Source organism: Sorex fumeus, unplaced genomic scaffold (assembly GCF_029834395.1).
Source record: "Sorex fumeus unplaced genomic scaffold, SorFum_2.1 ptg000015l, whole genome shotgun sequence".
Taxonomy (NCBI): domain Eukaryota; kingdom Metazoa; phylum Chordata; class Mammalia; order Eulipotyphla; family Soricidae; genus Sorex; species Sorex fumeus.
Window position 1 is genome coordinate 27160729 of NW_026606072.1, and position 15674 is coordinate 27176402.

A 15674-nucleotide genomic window follows, 5' to 3' on the forward strand; every position below is an offset into this window, starting at 1 on the left:
GAGGGATAGACATAGAAAGATTGCATTCATCTGGGGGATATAAAATAACAAAATATGAGATTAATACCCAAGAATAGCTGAGATCAACACCAGGAGGATTACTCCATAGCTTAGAGGCCAGCCGGGTATTCTAGGGGAAAGGACAGTTCAGATAGAAAAGGGAACACCAAATGGAGGGTGTTTGGAGGATCCTCCCAGGAGGGGAGCTGCAGGTTGAAAGTAGACTGGACTGAACATGTTTGCCACTCATTGCCTCTTTTGCTGATCACAACACCCAAAAGGAGAGAGAGAACAAAAGGGAATGCCCTGCCACAGTGGCAGGGGGTAATGGGGGGGGGATGGGGGATGGGGGGGAGGGATATTACCCTGGTGGTGGACAAAGGGCACTGGTGGAGGGATGGGTATTTGATCATGGTATGGCCGAAATCCAAGCACAAAATTTGTAAATCTAAAACTGTACCTCATGGTGTTTCACTAATAATAAAAAAAGAAAAAAAATATAGGCATGTGGGGTCGTTACATCTATTAGCAGTGTAATCTTCAGGTTTGTCTGTTTCTTGTGCAGTTCCTATCTATTACCTACGGCTCACATATAACTCAATCTACTTGATGAATTAATGGTTCACAACTGTGCCTTGGTTTATGATCCCCTTCAAAAATGTGTACTTTAGTTTTTCTCAAGATGTGGTTTTGGAAGGAAGAGTGTTGTTTAAATTCTGACTCTCAAGTTGATTTCCGTTACTTAAAAATCTAATTAAGAATGATGTGCACACAGAAATAAAATTTGTCTGTTTCACGTGACTTACATGTGAGAAGAATAGAGACCAAGAAATAATCATGAAAAATATGTATCACAGAACTGAAAAAGAAGTATGTAGAAATTAATGGAATCTGGGCTACATGGTAAGCAGCATAGTACAGTAATTGAATTAGAGCAGCCCCAAGAGTAAGCCCTGACCGACAGTCAATGTCGTCTCCAAACACAACAAAGAAAACAGTAACAAAAGTTTATTAAAAATTTGTGTCATGTACATGATATGAAATTGAAATTCTATTTTAGCAAAAACTACTAGCCAAAAAAGGCAATAGAAGGTGATTTTTGAGTGTATAGCTTACAAGTCCATAAAACAGAAGATTTACCAGTAACTGACATACCAAGCAGAAAATATAATAAATGTGATTGCATTTCTTAGCCAGTGTATGTTTTAATGGAGTATAAAGCAGAAATAAATATAATAATTAAAAGGAAATGACATTATTATTCTCATTCATACCTCTGAATATTAGCCACCAAACGACAGGTATTAAATTGAGCACACCATTTCAGTAAATCACACAAGAAGCAGAAAAGACCCTTTAAAATATGGTCACAAAATTTCAGATTTATTTTTAAAACCTAGATCACAAGTATCTTAAACCAACTAGGAAAATGTCATTCCCAAAACTTCAGAAACAATCACCAAAATCCAAGTTAAATGTTTTTAATGTAGGAGAACTCAGACTCCACAAACCTGAAATCAGTGTGTACTTACATCTGAGACTTGACTTTTTTATTCCTTATTAGGATCTAAAAGCAGATGTCGACTGCTATCAAAATGCTCCTGTTAGGAAGAAACTCCTTTTTTTTTCTTTGTTGGTCACATATGGCACTACACAGGAGTTCTTCCTGGCTTATGCACTCAGGAATTACTCCTCGTGGTTTTCAGGGAACCATACGAGATGCTGAGAATCGAACCCAGGTCGGCCACGTGCAAGGCAAATGACCTGTCCTCGTGCAAGGCAAATGCCCTACCTATCGCTCCAGCCCAGAAAGAAACTCTTTGTGAAGATGACAAGTTGCCTTAACCTGGACAAAACTTACCACACAAAAGAATCAATTCTCCTGCTTCAACTTAGAAGATATCACTTCTTTATTTTAACAGGCAGACCATACATGTACCTTACAAACTAGAATGTAATAAAATCATTGAAGATGATGTATCTTCCATCCCCCTAGGTAACAAGTATTAGTTATTTATAGGAAGTATCATTTCTAAAATGTGTTTCCATTCAAAACCGCCAAGTGTCAACTGTGTTCTAGAGACAGTAAGAAAGAAAACCACAACCATGGTTTTCAGATAGGCTGTTTTTCCTCTCGTAGTGTTAGGTACGCTACTAAAGATATACTATGCTTTCTAGTCCTAAAATTGATTAAAGTCAACTGCTTTGTCTTGCTTTCAGCATATTTAACTATATTCTCTCTGTTTTTATTTGAACTATTTGGTTCTCTACAACATTCTATCTCAAACTGTATCTCTTTCCTTGATAATTTCCCTCCATAATCTTTCTTTCCTATTTCATTCTCCCTCATATCATCTTCTACTTCTTGGCTTCTGTTCGTCAAAACTTGTTGAAAATAACCCTAAACTTCCTTACTTTTGAGGACTTTCCCCCCTACCACTCAGCACTCCAAACCTTCCCCACAACCCAGTTTTTCTTATCATCGAGTTTAAAAGTAAAATTACAAAGACAAATGATAAAGACTTTTGAATAGCACTAAATTTAAAATACTAAATTATAAATACAAGTGGAGAGACCGCTACAGATAAAAAATCCTGGTATATATTAGGTTTTCTACCAAAACTGCATTTTCTGTTTCTGTCAAAATATTGTCTCTGAAACTGCTAAGTTTAGGGATAAGAAATCTCCTGAAAAGCGTTGAAAAATATTATTCCTTACCTGACATGATCAGAAAAGAGGAAATATCAAGGAAAGGTAAATGAGAAGAAGACACGATATAAGCGTAAGTCTGAACACTGAAGCGGGAGTCCACTACTGTCCAGTACTGATGACTGATCACTGGTGATTGGTCATTGGTCACTGGTCACTCCCGATGATCCAAACTTGTTTACAAACAACTGCACAGGAGCCGCAAGTTTCTACCAGGTGCTGGTAGGTTTGGTGGTAGAATGATGTCGTAAAGCAGGCAGTTGAAAGGTAGAGGCTAGCCAATAGGGACGTCAGATTCCCAAGAAGAAGACTGAATTGGATAGACTGAGAGGTACACTTATGCAGACTAGAGAGATGGAATCTTACAAGACAGTTATAACTGTTTCACTTTCCACAGACTCTTAGGTTAGGGAAGTACTCCTGTTATACCGAGGAGCTTACATATTTCATTAATAAATCAACAGTTACTAGGTAATAATTTATATTGCCTAGTTAACCAACAACATTAAGTTACTACTAGTGTAATTTGTATAATGTTTACTAATATGTTGATGCTTTGTAATATACATTATTACTTACTTTAGTGGTAGGAAATGATGAATTATTATGAGCAATCTTCCCGTAACAAAAAACCCTAAATTTATGGTGTTCCGCTAGCAAACATGCATCCAGAAAAGATTAATAGACAATGATAGAATAGATGACACCGTATCTGCCAGCTGTTAACTTGTGTCAGGCAAACATAGACCAACATTTTGTAGGGTCTTTTGGATTTAGGGGAAATATAGCCCAAACTTGAATAAACAACTTTCACAATCTTTTATTTTTTTATTTTGATTTTGGGTCCTAATCTAGCCATGCCCAGGGCTTGCTCCTGGCTCCACACTCAGGAATCACTCCTGGAGGAGCTCGGTAGACTGGGCACAAGAGAGGTACCTGCCCACTGAATTCTCTCTCCTGCGCAAACAACTTTAAATTTTACTCATGCCTACTTATTCTCTGTGAACTACACTAGCCTCTGCTCTCCAGGCCCCTTGTCACGTTTATATACTTCCTAACGGTCCTTGATGTCTCTGTCAACACCAACATTGGCTCACCTGTTGGGATCTGCTGGGTTTGCGGGAGCAATATTTCATTATATTGACCTGCCATGAGACTACTGATGGTTGCACAGGTGACCCTAATGCTAGGTCAATCCACGTGTTTGTCTACTTCTGTGTTTGTCTCATTCTCTGTGAGTGACTGCTGATGAATGGAGGTTCAAAGTGACAATTGGATTTGGCAGATGAGAAACAATTTACACATATTATAACCAATTCTTGTGATCAACAAATTATACCATCTATTAGAAAATCCCAAGTAGTGTTGAATATTAGGGAACCTATAAAAAGAATAAGGAAGAACACAAGAAATACTTGAAGGCAGCTGTCATTTAACATAGTGTCATCATCTAGATCAAATTGATAATCCAGTGTAAAACGCACATGGTCGACCTGGATTTAATCCTTGCCATCCCAATAGGTAAGGTCCCTTGAATCCTTGAGGATTCTCTTCTTAGATGGCAAGCACACTACACACTGTACTATCAAACCAGGCCAGGAAGTGTGTGTGTATGTGTGTGTTATGTATGTGTGTTTGTGTGTGTGTGTGTGTAGAAAGAGAGGATTTTTGGTAGCCCCAGTGATTTTCAAGTACTCCTTTTTCTGTGCTCAGGAATAACTCCTGGTGGAGTTCATGGGACCATATGTTGTGATGGAGATAGAACCAGGGTCAGTCACATGGAATATTAATATATTAACCCCTACATTATTTCTCAGTGCTGGAGAAGAAATTTATTTTAGAAGTGAAAAAAAAATGACCCAGTAGGAGTCAGTGCAAAGACAGAATCAGGAACTTTGCTGGGGAAGGATCACCCAAGTGGCCAGGGACTGATTTCATAATAAAACTGCAGAGATGAGCAGAGACGGAGACAGATCCTCAAAGAGTGACCAATTAACTAGGTGTAGTTTTTTAAATAGAAAATATTTGCTGATCCCTAATTAGCAAATGGAAGAAAGAAAGGAAGACTGAGAAGAAGAAAGAGAGAAAGAGAGAAAGAAAGAGAAATAGAATAAACAAGAAAGAAAGAAAGAAAAAGAAAGAAGGAAGGAAAGAAAGAAAGAAAGAAAGAAAGAAAGAAAGAAAGAAAGAAAGAAAGGCATATGTAAGGAAGGAAAAGGGATGGAAGGAAGGGAGGATGGAAAGTAGAACGAAAGAAGGGATTAAAGAAAGGAAGGGGGAAGGAAGGAAGGAAGGAAGGAAGGAAGGAAGGAAGGAAGGAAGGAAGAAGTTTTCGGCTGCTGGGGCTGGCTCCATTGGATCACCCCACCCCCCTGTAGGATGCCCTGACTAAAACAGGCTGGCATAGGGTCTAGGGGAATGTCTATGGTTTGTTGTTCTGTGCTCTCTTCTGAGAGATTTATTATTGAGTTTCTAGGTCATGGCCATTGATGAGATTATATGGCACCAGAGGTGGTTTTTTTTGTGTGACTGCCAAGCTGCTGGAAATGGGGGGGGGGGTTTGGGAGAGGTCACCCGTTCTCTGATTTCATTGAGCCTGGAGTTTTAAGTCAGAAGTCCCACATACCTGAGATTTTCTTCAGATTCACTCATAGATGAGACTAGTCCACAATTGCCTATAGCGGCCATGATCATGAATTTCTAGTTCTGGACGTTTTTTTCTGCTGGGGCTAGGTCCATTGGGGCGGGGAAAGGATGGGACTCTAAATAGATTTTGAATCACTCTTTCTTTATTTTCTTGTCTTTTCTTACTTTTTTTATGAGAGTTCTCTTGATTGAATCTCTATATTTTTAAAATTTTATTTTATTGAATCACCATGAGATAGTTACAAGCTTTCATTTTTGAGTTACAAACATACAATGTTCAAACACCCATCCCTCCACCAGTGTACATTCCCCACCACCAATCTCCCCAGTATACTGCCCCTTTCTGTCCCTCCCCCTGTTTTCATGGCAATTTCGCACATACTATCTCTTTGATCTTATCTTTGATGCTAGAGCATTTCTAAGAAAACATTATCAATTTCACAAAATCACAATCACAAATCATCCTGTTATTTGTCGATTGCCTTGAGCAGGCCCCAGTAACGTCTCCTTCATCCTAGCCCTGAGATTATAATCAAGGATCTTTAGGAGAATGAGACCCATCATTGTTACTGGTATTTGGCATATTGGCTACGCCACGGGGAGTTTGCCAGACTCTGCCGTGTGGGCAGGCTACATTCGGTAGCCTGCCAATTTGTCCAAAGTAGGAATGAGATAATAAGATGTCATAACAAGATGTTGCGCAGCCGCAAATGCGGCCGCGCAGTTTAGGGAACTGGTTTTTATAGTTTCTGAGTCTTGGCCGCTGATGGGATTACACTGCGCCAAGGGGCCAGTTGGTGGGTGTGACCCCCGCCTACTGGAATTTGGAGGATCTAGGTGGAGGATGCTCGGCCCAAATCAACTTAATGCCTCTTAATGTGCTTAAAACAGTGACTTAAATACAGTGGGTACTTCATAAGGTCTTACTATTTGCAGGGGACCCCAAATTTCTCAGAGGTGACTCCTGGATCGACACTCAGTAATTATGTCTGGCAGTGCTTGTAGAAAAATATGGGAAGCCTTAGATAGAACCTGGATAGGTCCTTGACCAAGCCAAATACCTATTTGCTTTACTATGGCTCTGGATGAAGTATTACTGTATTTAAATATAGTAAATTTATTTTCTCAGACAGGCCGAGCTGAGTTCGATTCCTCCACCCCTCTCAGACAGCCCAGAAAGCTACTGAGAGTATCTTTTCTGCACAGGAAAGCAAGGCAAGCTACCGTGCGGTATTCAATATGCCAAACACAATGACAACTAGTCTCACAAGGGAGACATTACTCAGCCCGCTTGAGCAAATCGATGAACAATGGGAGAACAGTGCTTAGGTGATATGTGCAAGATAATATTCCTTGTGGTTTATGGACTGAAATGTGATAACTGTGAATAGCAGAATATTTCACTATTCGATACTCAATATTATAAGTCCGCACTGATTCAAACATGATCTTAAGTGGTCTTGCTCTATACTTAATCACTTAATCACTTAACTTCCCGTTAGTCGTCGATTTGCTCGAGCGGGCGCCAGTAACGTCTCCATTTGTCCCTGTCGCGTGCTAGTGTAGCCCAATGGCATCTCTTCGCTCCGGGAACATGGAGGGCCTCAAACCGATCGTTCATGACCTTGACAAAGAAGTCTGACCATCTGGTAGGTGGGCGGCCACGCGGTCTCTTGACATCCCGTGGAATCCAATCAGTAACAGCTCTAGTCCAACGGTCATCTTTAAATCTCATTACGTGACCAGCCCATCTGATTTTCGACACCTTGGCAAATGAGACAACGTCCCTGATCCTTGATCGTCGATGGATGTCAGAACTCCGGATTCGTTCTCTCATTTGAGTGAAACGTGATATTCCAAGCAGAGCTCTTTCTATTCTTCTTTGGGAGACCTGAATGGCGTTCTCATCTTGTTTGCGTAGGGCCCAGGTCTCTGAGGCATATGTTAATGCAGGAAGAACAGTGGAATCAAAGAGATGTGCCCGGAGCCGGAGGTTCTTCGTCCTCTTAGCTATTTCTTCGACGTTCTTGAAGGCGTTCCAAGCCGCTCTCTTCCTCCTGCGCAGCTCGGGTGCCAGGTCATTTGTCATGTTGACCTCTCGACCTAGGTACACATAGCTGTTGCATTCGGAGATGGTCGTTCCATTGAGAGCGAATGGGGCGTCAGGAACAAGGCTGTTTCTCATAAACATTGTCTTTGTAAGATTCAGCTGTAGTCCTACCTTTCCACACTCACGGTCAAAGTCGGCCAGCATTTGTGCCGCTTGGCTGATGTTTGGTGTTATTAAAACAATGTCATCAGCAAAGCGGAGGTGGTGTAGTTGCCGACCATCTATCTTCACTCCCATTCCTTCCCATTCCAGTCGTCGCATGCTCTATACAGTTTCATTTTTGACAACCAACAGTTTTCTTATGATCACAGTCCTAAGCCTCTGGCTTAGTGCTGCACTCACATGATCCCTCTCTCCACATGGCACCTTTGGGGCTTTCAGCATTCAGTTTTCAACATGAGCCTTGTGGACCATGCTGAATTCTAATAGTGAATACCTGATAGTTGAATACAGAAACCACTGAGATAGTCTTGACTTTGTTTTCCTCTTCATAGTTTTCTACACTCAGAATTGTTGCTTTGATCTCTTAAAAAGACTTTTTAATTGAATTTTATTTTTATAAAAGTTGTTCACAATATTTGTGTGCATTTAATATTCAAACACCAATACACCACCATTACACCTTCTCACCACCATATTTCAAATGTTTACATCCCAAACATAAAAACCTGCCCTAATGCAGAGCCAAAATATTTACTTTTTCACTGCTTGTTATGAATAATTCACTGAAAATGATCCAAAAATTGTTTCTTCGAGGAAAATATGTCAAGGCCATTGTGTTTCACCCTGGAGCCAGTAAGCACTTCTATAAGAGATTAGTAACATGTTATCAGGGTTTAGCCTTGTGTGAATATCTGTCTGTCTATTGGTCTGTCCATCTATCTATCTGTATAAATATATTACCCTTAAGATTAGTTTCTAAATATATTACTTTTTTTCATCTGCATCTCCTTGATGATTTGTGAGGAAGGGCATTTTTTTCATGTGCCTTTTGGCCATTCAGATTTCTCCTCTGAGAAAGTTTCTGTTTATTTCATTGCCCCATTTTCTAATTGGATGGATGTTTTCTTACTGTAGAGTTCAATGAGTACCTTATATAGCTTTGATATTCACCCCTTGTCAGATGGATATTGGGTGAATATCCTTTCCCATTCTGTAAACTGTCTTTGTATTCTGCTCACTGATTTTTTTTGAGGTACAGAGGCTACGTAGTTTAGGACAGTCCCATTAGTGTATCTCTGTTTCCAGTTGCTTGTTCAGTGACCTGTCACCTTTGACGATACTTTATTTTCAATGCCGTGGAGGATTTTTCTGTCCTTCTCTTCAGTGTACCTTACGGTTTCAGATCTGATTCTGAGGTCTTTAATCCATTTTGATCTGACTTTTATGCATAGTCTTACGTAGAGGTCTGTGTCCATTTTTTTTAATGTCTCTGTCCAGATTTGCTGGGTTCCATGCCATGGAGCAGACCTTCTGGTTCTTATCTCAAGTTTTCTTGGGTGTTAGTCTCCCATTCTGTTCTTTAACATTCTCCAGATTAGTACAGTCTTTCTATGTCTGTCCCTCTCTTTCTGCTCATTTCATGTCGCATGATACTATGTTGAACTACTTGGATGTCAATTTCATGACTTCATACTTTCTAATAGCTGCAGTGTATTCCATTGACGGATAGAGTATTCTTGGTGAGGCATTAGTTTCATTGAGTTTTTTCACTATATCCCCCCATTTCTTTGTGCTAGGCCGGTTTCCTTTGAAAAGTTTTCTGTAAATCTAAGGGATGCTCCTTTGTATGTGATTTCCTTCTTTGACCTTTCTGCTTGCAGTATTATATTTCTATCTGTGGTAGCCTTCATCCTGAATATGATAAGTCCTGGAGTCTCTTTATTAGGGTCTCTTTAAGCTGGTCTCTTTAAGCTGGTACCTTTCAAGCTACTTGGATCTGGACGTCTGCATTTTACAGCTTTGGAAAATTCTCATCAGTGATGTCCTTAACTGTTGCTACTTCATTTGCATTGCTTCACCTTTCTTGTGAATTTTTGATGATTCTCATGTTGTTCCTTTAAAGTTCATCCACTAGGTCTCTGATTCACACTAGCTGTTTTGAGGTCCTTTCCCACTATATGTTGTTGCCTTATGTGTTATGCAGCTCATCTTGAAGCTCACTGATTCTGTCTTTAGCGATGGTCATTCTACTGTTGAACGTGCTCACTCTGTTTTTAATTTCATCTCTTGAATCTTTTATTAGTGACACATTTTTGTTGCTTTCTTATTTCTGCTTTCATTGCTTCCTGATTTTATTGGCTGTCCATTCCACTGTTTCTTTCATTCATTCATCATTCATCATCCTGTTATTCGTTGATTGCCTCGAGCAGGCCCCAGTAACGTCTCTTTCATCCTAGCCCTGAGATTATATTCAAGGCTCTTTAGGAGAATGAGACCCATCATTGTTACTGGTATTTGGCATATTTGGTACACCACAGGGAGTTTACCAGACTCTGCCCTGTGGGCAGGCTACATTCGATAGCCTGCAAGTTTGTCCAAAGTAGGAATGAGATAATAAGACGTCATAAAAAGATGTCCTGATAAGATGGCGTGGCCGCGAATGCGGCCTCGTGTTTCCAGGAGCTGGATTTTATAGTCTCTGAGTCTTGGCCACTGATGGGATTACACGGCGCCAGGGGACCAGGTGGTGGGTGTGACCCCCGCCTACTGGAATTTGGAGGATCTGGGTGGAGGATGCTCAACTCCAATCCGAGTAGGCTTGGAGATCTCGGCCCTGGAACCCGTGTGGCTTTGTCCCTCTGCCAGTATCTTCATGTGTGCGGAGAGTGGTCTCAGCATGGTGGTTGCTGGTCCTGGAGGTCTTCCGCTGCTGGAGCCCTGGTCGGGACGGGGAGGAAAGCTCAACCCGCTCCCCTCCAAGGGACCCCGGTGAGGAATAGCCAGGCGTAGGGGCAGGAGACATGGTTTCTTTCATGGCTTCCATTAATTTACTACCTGTTCCATCGTTTCTTTGAGTTCAAGAAACATCCTCAACATTTCATCTCAGAATTCTTTATTGGAGAGATTTTATTTGTTGGTATTCCCTATTGAGGCTTCTGAGCTCTTTTCTTTAAGCCCTCCTCGTGGTGTGGATTTGAGCCTTTTCTTCATGCTTCTTTGGTATTTTCTAGATGGAACCCTCCGGTTCACTCTCAATGTTCCCCTCTTGGCTGTGAGAAAGGATTCTGGATGAGCTCTTCGATGGTGGTCACCTTTTCCCTCTTTAGAATACTAGCTTCCTCTTTGGTGCTGCTCCTTTGTGACTTCTGTGAGTCCTCTAGTGCAGTTACAGATATGTGTTCTTTAATGTTAGACTTCTTCCGTTTCTTGTGATCAATTTTTTTTTGGTGAGATTGAAATAGGCTAGTGGACTATTGGCATATTGTGTGTGTGAAAGCCATGCTGTCCTCCTCAAGATTAGGTAATCGAGGTTGAGATGTGCATCCACAATGTTGAGAAAGGTGAAAATTACAGCAGCCACATGTAGCACTGCTGCCTTGGAGGCCAAGCCCACCGCCTCTGCTCTACTTTTGGGGATGTAAGCCTCAATGGCACCTGACCAGGAAAAATGTCCCACTTCTGATGAAGTCCTAAAACTTGCCGGGGAACACCTCTGTCTTTAGTGCTTTGGGGACCACAGCATGGCCAATGGTGATGAGTCATGCAGTTCCCTGAGCTGGATTTCTGGGCACACTGCCCTGGACTGCAAGCTCACCAACCACTTGCCTTCTATTATAAACCCCATCAAATGTGGTGTGCTACTCTTTATCTATTAGTGGTGTAAAGTATAAGAGGTCCAGGAATAGATTCATTCATGGGTGAGGCTAGTCTCAGCATGTGGAGAGTGGCTTTGAGAATAGAGGTGGTTGACTTATGGACAATATGGCTAATAATAGGATAGGAAAATTTGAAAATCTGATTTATTTATTAATTTATTTATTTCAGTTTGAGGCAACACCTGGTTATACTCAGGGATTGTTGCTGGCTCTGCACTAAGGAATCATTCCTGGATGAGTCACTATAATAAAAACTCAAAATAGTTTGAAAATTAATGTGGACAGGGAACGACACTGGCCATTTTAATTTAAATCCCGGTTCATGATGTTGCTACTTGCCCAATAGCTACACACGTTAAATTATCAAGTACTGTTTAATTAAGAGTGAAATAGAAAAATATTTATAGGTTTTATATGTACTGGTTTCAAATATTTGTTTCTGGAGCACTGTATTGTTTTACAAGGCTACTGTCTTATTGATCGGCTGTTTTGTTTATATTTTCTGTGACTGCTGTAACCAATCATCTGTTAGCTTAAATATCAGAAGAAAAACTTTCGCACTCCTAGAAGCCAAAATTTCATATAAAGGTCACTGGGAAAAATATGTTGTCCATGATATATGCCTTCTTTCGAAGATCTTTAGCCTGTATTTTCTGTTAAATTCTGATGACATCAATTACCTGGTAGTTAATACACTCACATCTTGGCCTCAAAGGTCAAATGACCTACTCCTCTACCTTCATCATCTACTTCCTTCATTGTGTCAGAACAAGTGTTATTCTGTTGACTCACCTGAAAATAAAACAGATCTCTCTATTGCCAGCCATAGCATCTATTCAGTCTAGATTTACTAAATAAAGGAATATTTGCAAGGTTGATGGTTTCTTTGAATGGCCATTATCTAGTCTACACCATGATGTTGTTAACATGTAAAATTACATGAATGGGATGAGATCTTACGTGTGTGTGTGAATGCTTTTAATTTTTTTGGTTTGTAGCCACACCTGATGGTGCTTAGAGCTTCCTCTTGGCTCTGTGCTCAGGAGTCACTCATGGGAGGGCTCAGGGGACATATGGAGCGCCAGGGAGCCAAGCAGGCCTACTGGGTTGAAGGCAAGCACCCTACCCTCTGTACTATGTTTACAACCACTATCAATATTTCTTTTAGCCAATTTATGAGACCTTCAGGGCTCTGTGCTTTTATAAAGTGTGGAACCCTCTCCAATGGGATAGATCCATACAACAGAATATTAGTCAGGGGAAGTAATGACATACTTTAGCACAGATGAACTTTGAAAGCATCAGGGTTTAAAAACAGCTGCCAAAAAGGTCACATATCTTAAGATCCATGTATGAGAAGGGTTTAGAGAAAGAAAATTCAGAAAGAAAAAAGAGGAGTGTTGATAGGAACCAGAGAAGAGAGAGAATGGAGAGGTCAGTGGGTAGTGAAGAGGCTGTTTTTGGAAATGATGAAACTGTTATGCATAAAATAATGGGCACTCTCACTGTCAATGTCCTCCAATTGTTCATTGATTTGTTCGAGCAGGCCCACCAGAGTCTCCATTGTGACAATTGTTATTGTGTTTGGCATATCTAATACATCATGGGTAACGTGCCAGGCTTTGCCCTGCAGGGGAGATACTCTCGGTAGCTTGCGGAGCTCTCCACGAGGGAAGGAGGAATCGAAGTCAGGTTGTCCATGTTGTCCACTTGCAAGGCAAACGCCCTACTCACAGTCGTATTGCTCCATCCCATGGATAAAATAATGGTAATAGTTGCAAAACTAGCAAGTTTAGCAAATGTCACTGAAATTTGTCTTAAATGATGGATCCCATCAAAAAATTACTTATGCAGGTGTGTATTTTAAAAGGGAACAAGTTCCCTATGCTTTACTCATTGCCTAGAAGGACCTAGGAAAATTGGCAATAACTGTTGGGCTGTGTCAGATTTTTTCTTCTTTTCAAACTCTAAATTATGTAAATGCAGTACACCTTACCTTTCTCATGTTAGCTACAGAAGGCCGTCAGACACTCCCCTTAGTGCCCCTAATCCCTGTGCCTGCCAAGGTGTTCTTACTCTTTTCTCCTTAGGAAATACTTGAAACACTTCACTTCAAAGTCTCTCCCAGTGCCTTCCAAATGAAAAACGAGTCACCACACTCAATGTTCTGCAGCTTGATTTTTGTTTCTTTTGTCTTTACCCGGCAAGCTACCGAGAGTATCTCGCCCGCACGGCAGAGCCTGACAAGCTCCTCGTGACGTATTCGATATGCCAAACACAGTAACAACAAAGTCTCCAATGGAGACGTTACTGGGCCTGCTCGAGCAAATCGATGATCAACGGGAGGGCCTTTACTTTTACTTACTTACTTGTCTTTGCATGTTTAACACTTGGTGGTTGTTTTGTGGTCACACCACATGATGCTGAGAGAACCAGGCTGTCTACCTAAGATCGAGCAGGAGCTCCAGAATGAACTTTAGCTCTTTGAGCTCTCTCTGACCTTGTATGTGACCTGTTCTTTTTCACCTATTTTATTTTCCCACTTTCGTTATTCCTTTGATGAATGGTACAAAGTTTTTCACTAAAAAACATTTTAATGTAACCCACCAATTTTCCTATCATGCCCATCTGGTGCCCCTGTCCCAGTCCTTTCCCATTTTCTTCCCTTTCATTAATCACCCCATAGCTCTCCTAGGACCATCTCTTCCCACCACTGGCTTCCCAGCCTCAAGAAGAGCCAGTCCCAAATGCTCTGGGAGTGGTGACCTAGTGCGCATGTCTCAGTCCGGATTCTCCCATTGCCTATCCTCCAACGCCATTGATACCGTTGGTTTTTGTGTCAGCTTCAATTAACATCGATGTTTGGAGCAGGCTGCAGGCACCAGGCACTGCGGAAAACCCCTGAGAGGCCCCTGAAGCTAATATATTTTCAGCTCCCAAGTCAGAAATGTCAGGATGCTGTGGTCTGAAAGACACATTGTCCACCTTGGGGAGTTTGCAAATCCAAAGAACTTAGTCAGACAGACCTCATTGTTCAACCGTGATGGCCTAGTGTCCTAGTAATACTGGTTCTGAATATTGTTGGGAAGATGAAGAGAATGATGTATCTAGGGTGACTGAACCATTGACCTGAGTACATAGCGATTGATCTTTCCATGTTCTAAGAACTGATATTCGGGCTTCTTGCAACAAATTATTCTCTTTGCTTGGTCCCTATTTACAGTCACCCCTGACTAACTCTGAGGGCTGTTGACTGTTCATCTGTAGGTTCTGTCCCCAGTATATGTGTTAGCATCCCACAGCTTGATCACTTATGAATTGACCACCCACACCTTTTAGAGATATTTCTCAAATCTCTTTATTTAAAAACAGAGGTCATGAAACATAAAGTTAGCCTCTGTGAAACTATTTTTACTTTTCAACATGTTATCTTATTATACTAATCCTCCTTCTTCAACTATTCCATTTTTTGTATTAAACCAAACCCTCTAACTGTGCCATTTCTCCCATGTTTTTGGAGGAGAATGGCGATGAAACATACTTGCCTGTACTCAGGGCTTAGTCCTGGCTCTGTACTCCAGGAAAACCTCTAGTGATATTTGTGGGAGCACATAGGATTCCAGGGATGAATCTTGGGTCAGCCTCCTGCAATGCCCTATCAGGTATACTATTTCTCTGCCCCACCCCACCCCACAACTCTTCATTAGGACCATAAAATTTCACCTCTTAAGGGCTTTACCACCCTGAGACAAGTCTTTCTCTCTAAGCTTCTTGTCTGTTTCCCCTTTTATTACCCCTCTACCTTCTATTTCTTTCTCATGAATCCTTCAATCCTCACCCCCTCCAAATGATGACCACAATGGATAGCCTCTCAACATTCAGAAATTTTATTACTAATCTATTTACTTATATGCATCTATTTATTTTTTGAAAAATGTATCAGAATAAATGAAATGTGTATGGAATTTCAAGTGTTTGTCTAAGGGAACCATCTGATACTTAAAGTGGCACCAACCATTCCAGCTACTTATAGCTATAGAATCAAGAGATGTCCATATATTTTTCTCTCTCGATAAATAACTGCCCTTTCCACAAAGAGGTGCATTTGGAAGCATTCTCACGCTCCTGCTGAGCCTTCCCCTTAATAGCCTCACGTTCTGGTCTCTGCTCTTTTGTGATGGGCTTTCACATGACTGGCTCGGAAACATTGGGCTTTCTCCATGGAATTGGTTGGAAACGGAAGTCTTGGAGTAGAAACTGACTCTGACGTTTGTGTGGAACCAGGTGTTTGGTCCCAGAGACCGGAAGAGGCCCCTGCTGGAGAGAATTGCTAGCTGTTGTCTTGTAGGGAGCAGGTCTAGAAGTTGCCGGCTAGTAGAGTTCAGCAAAGC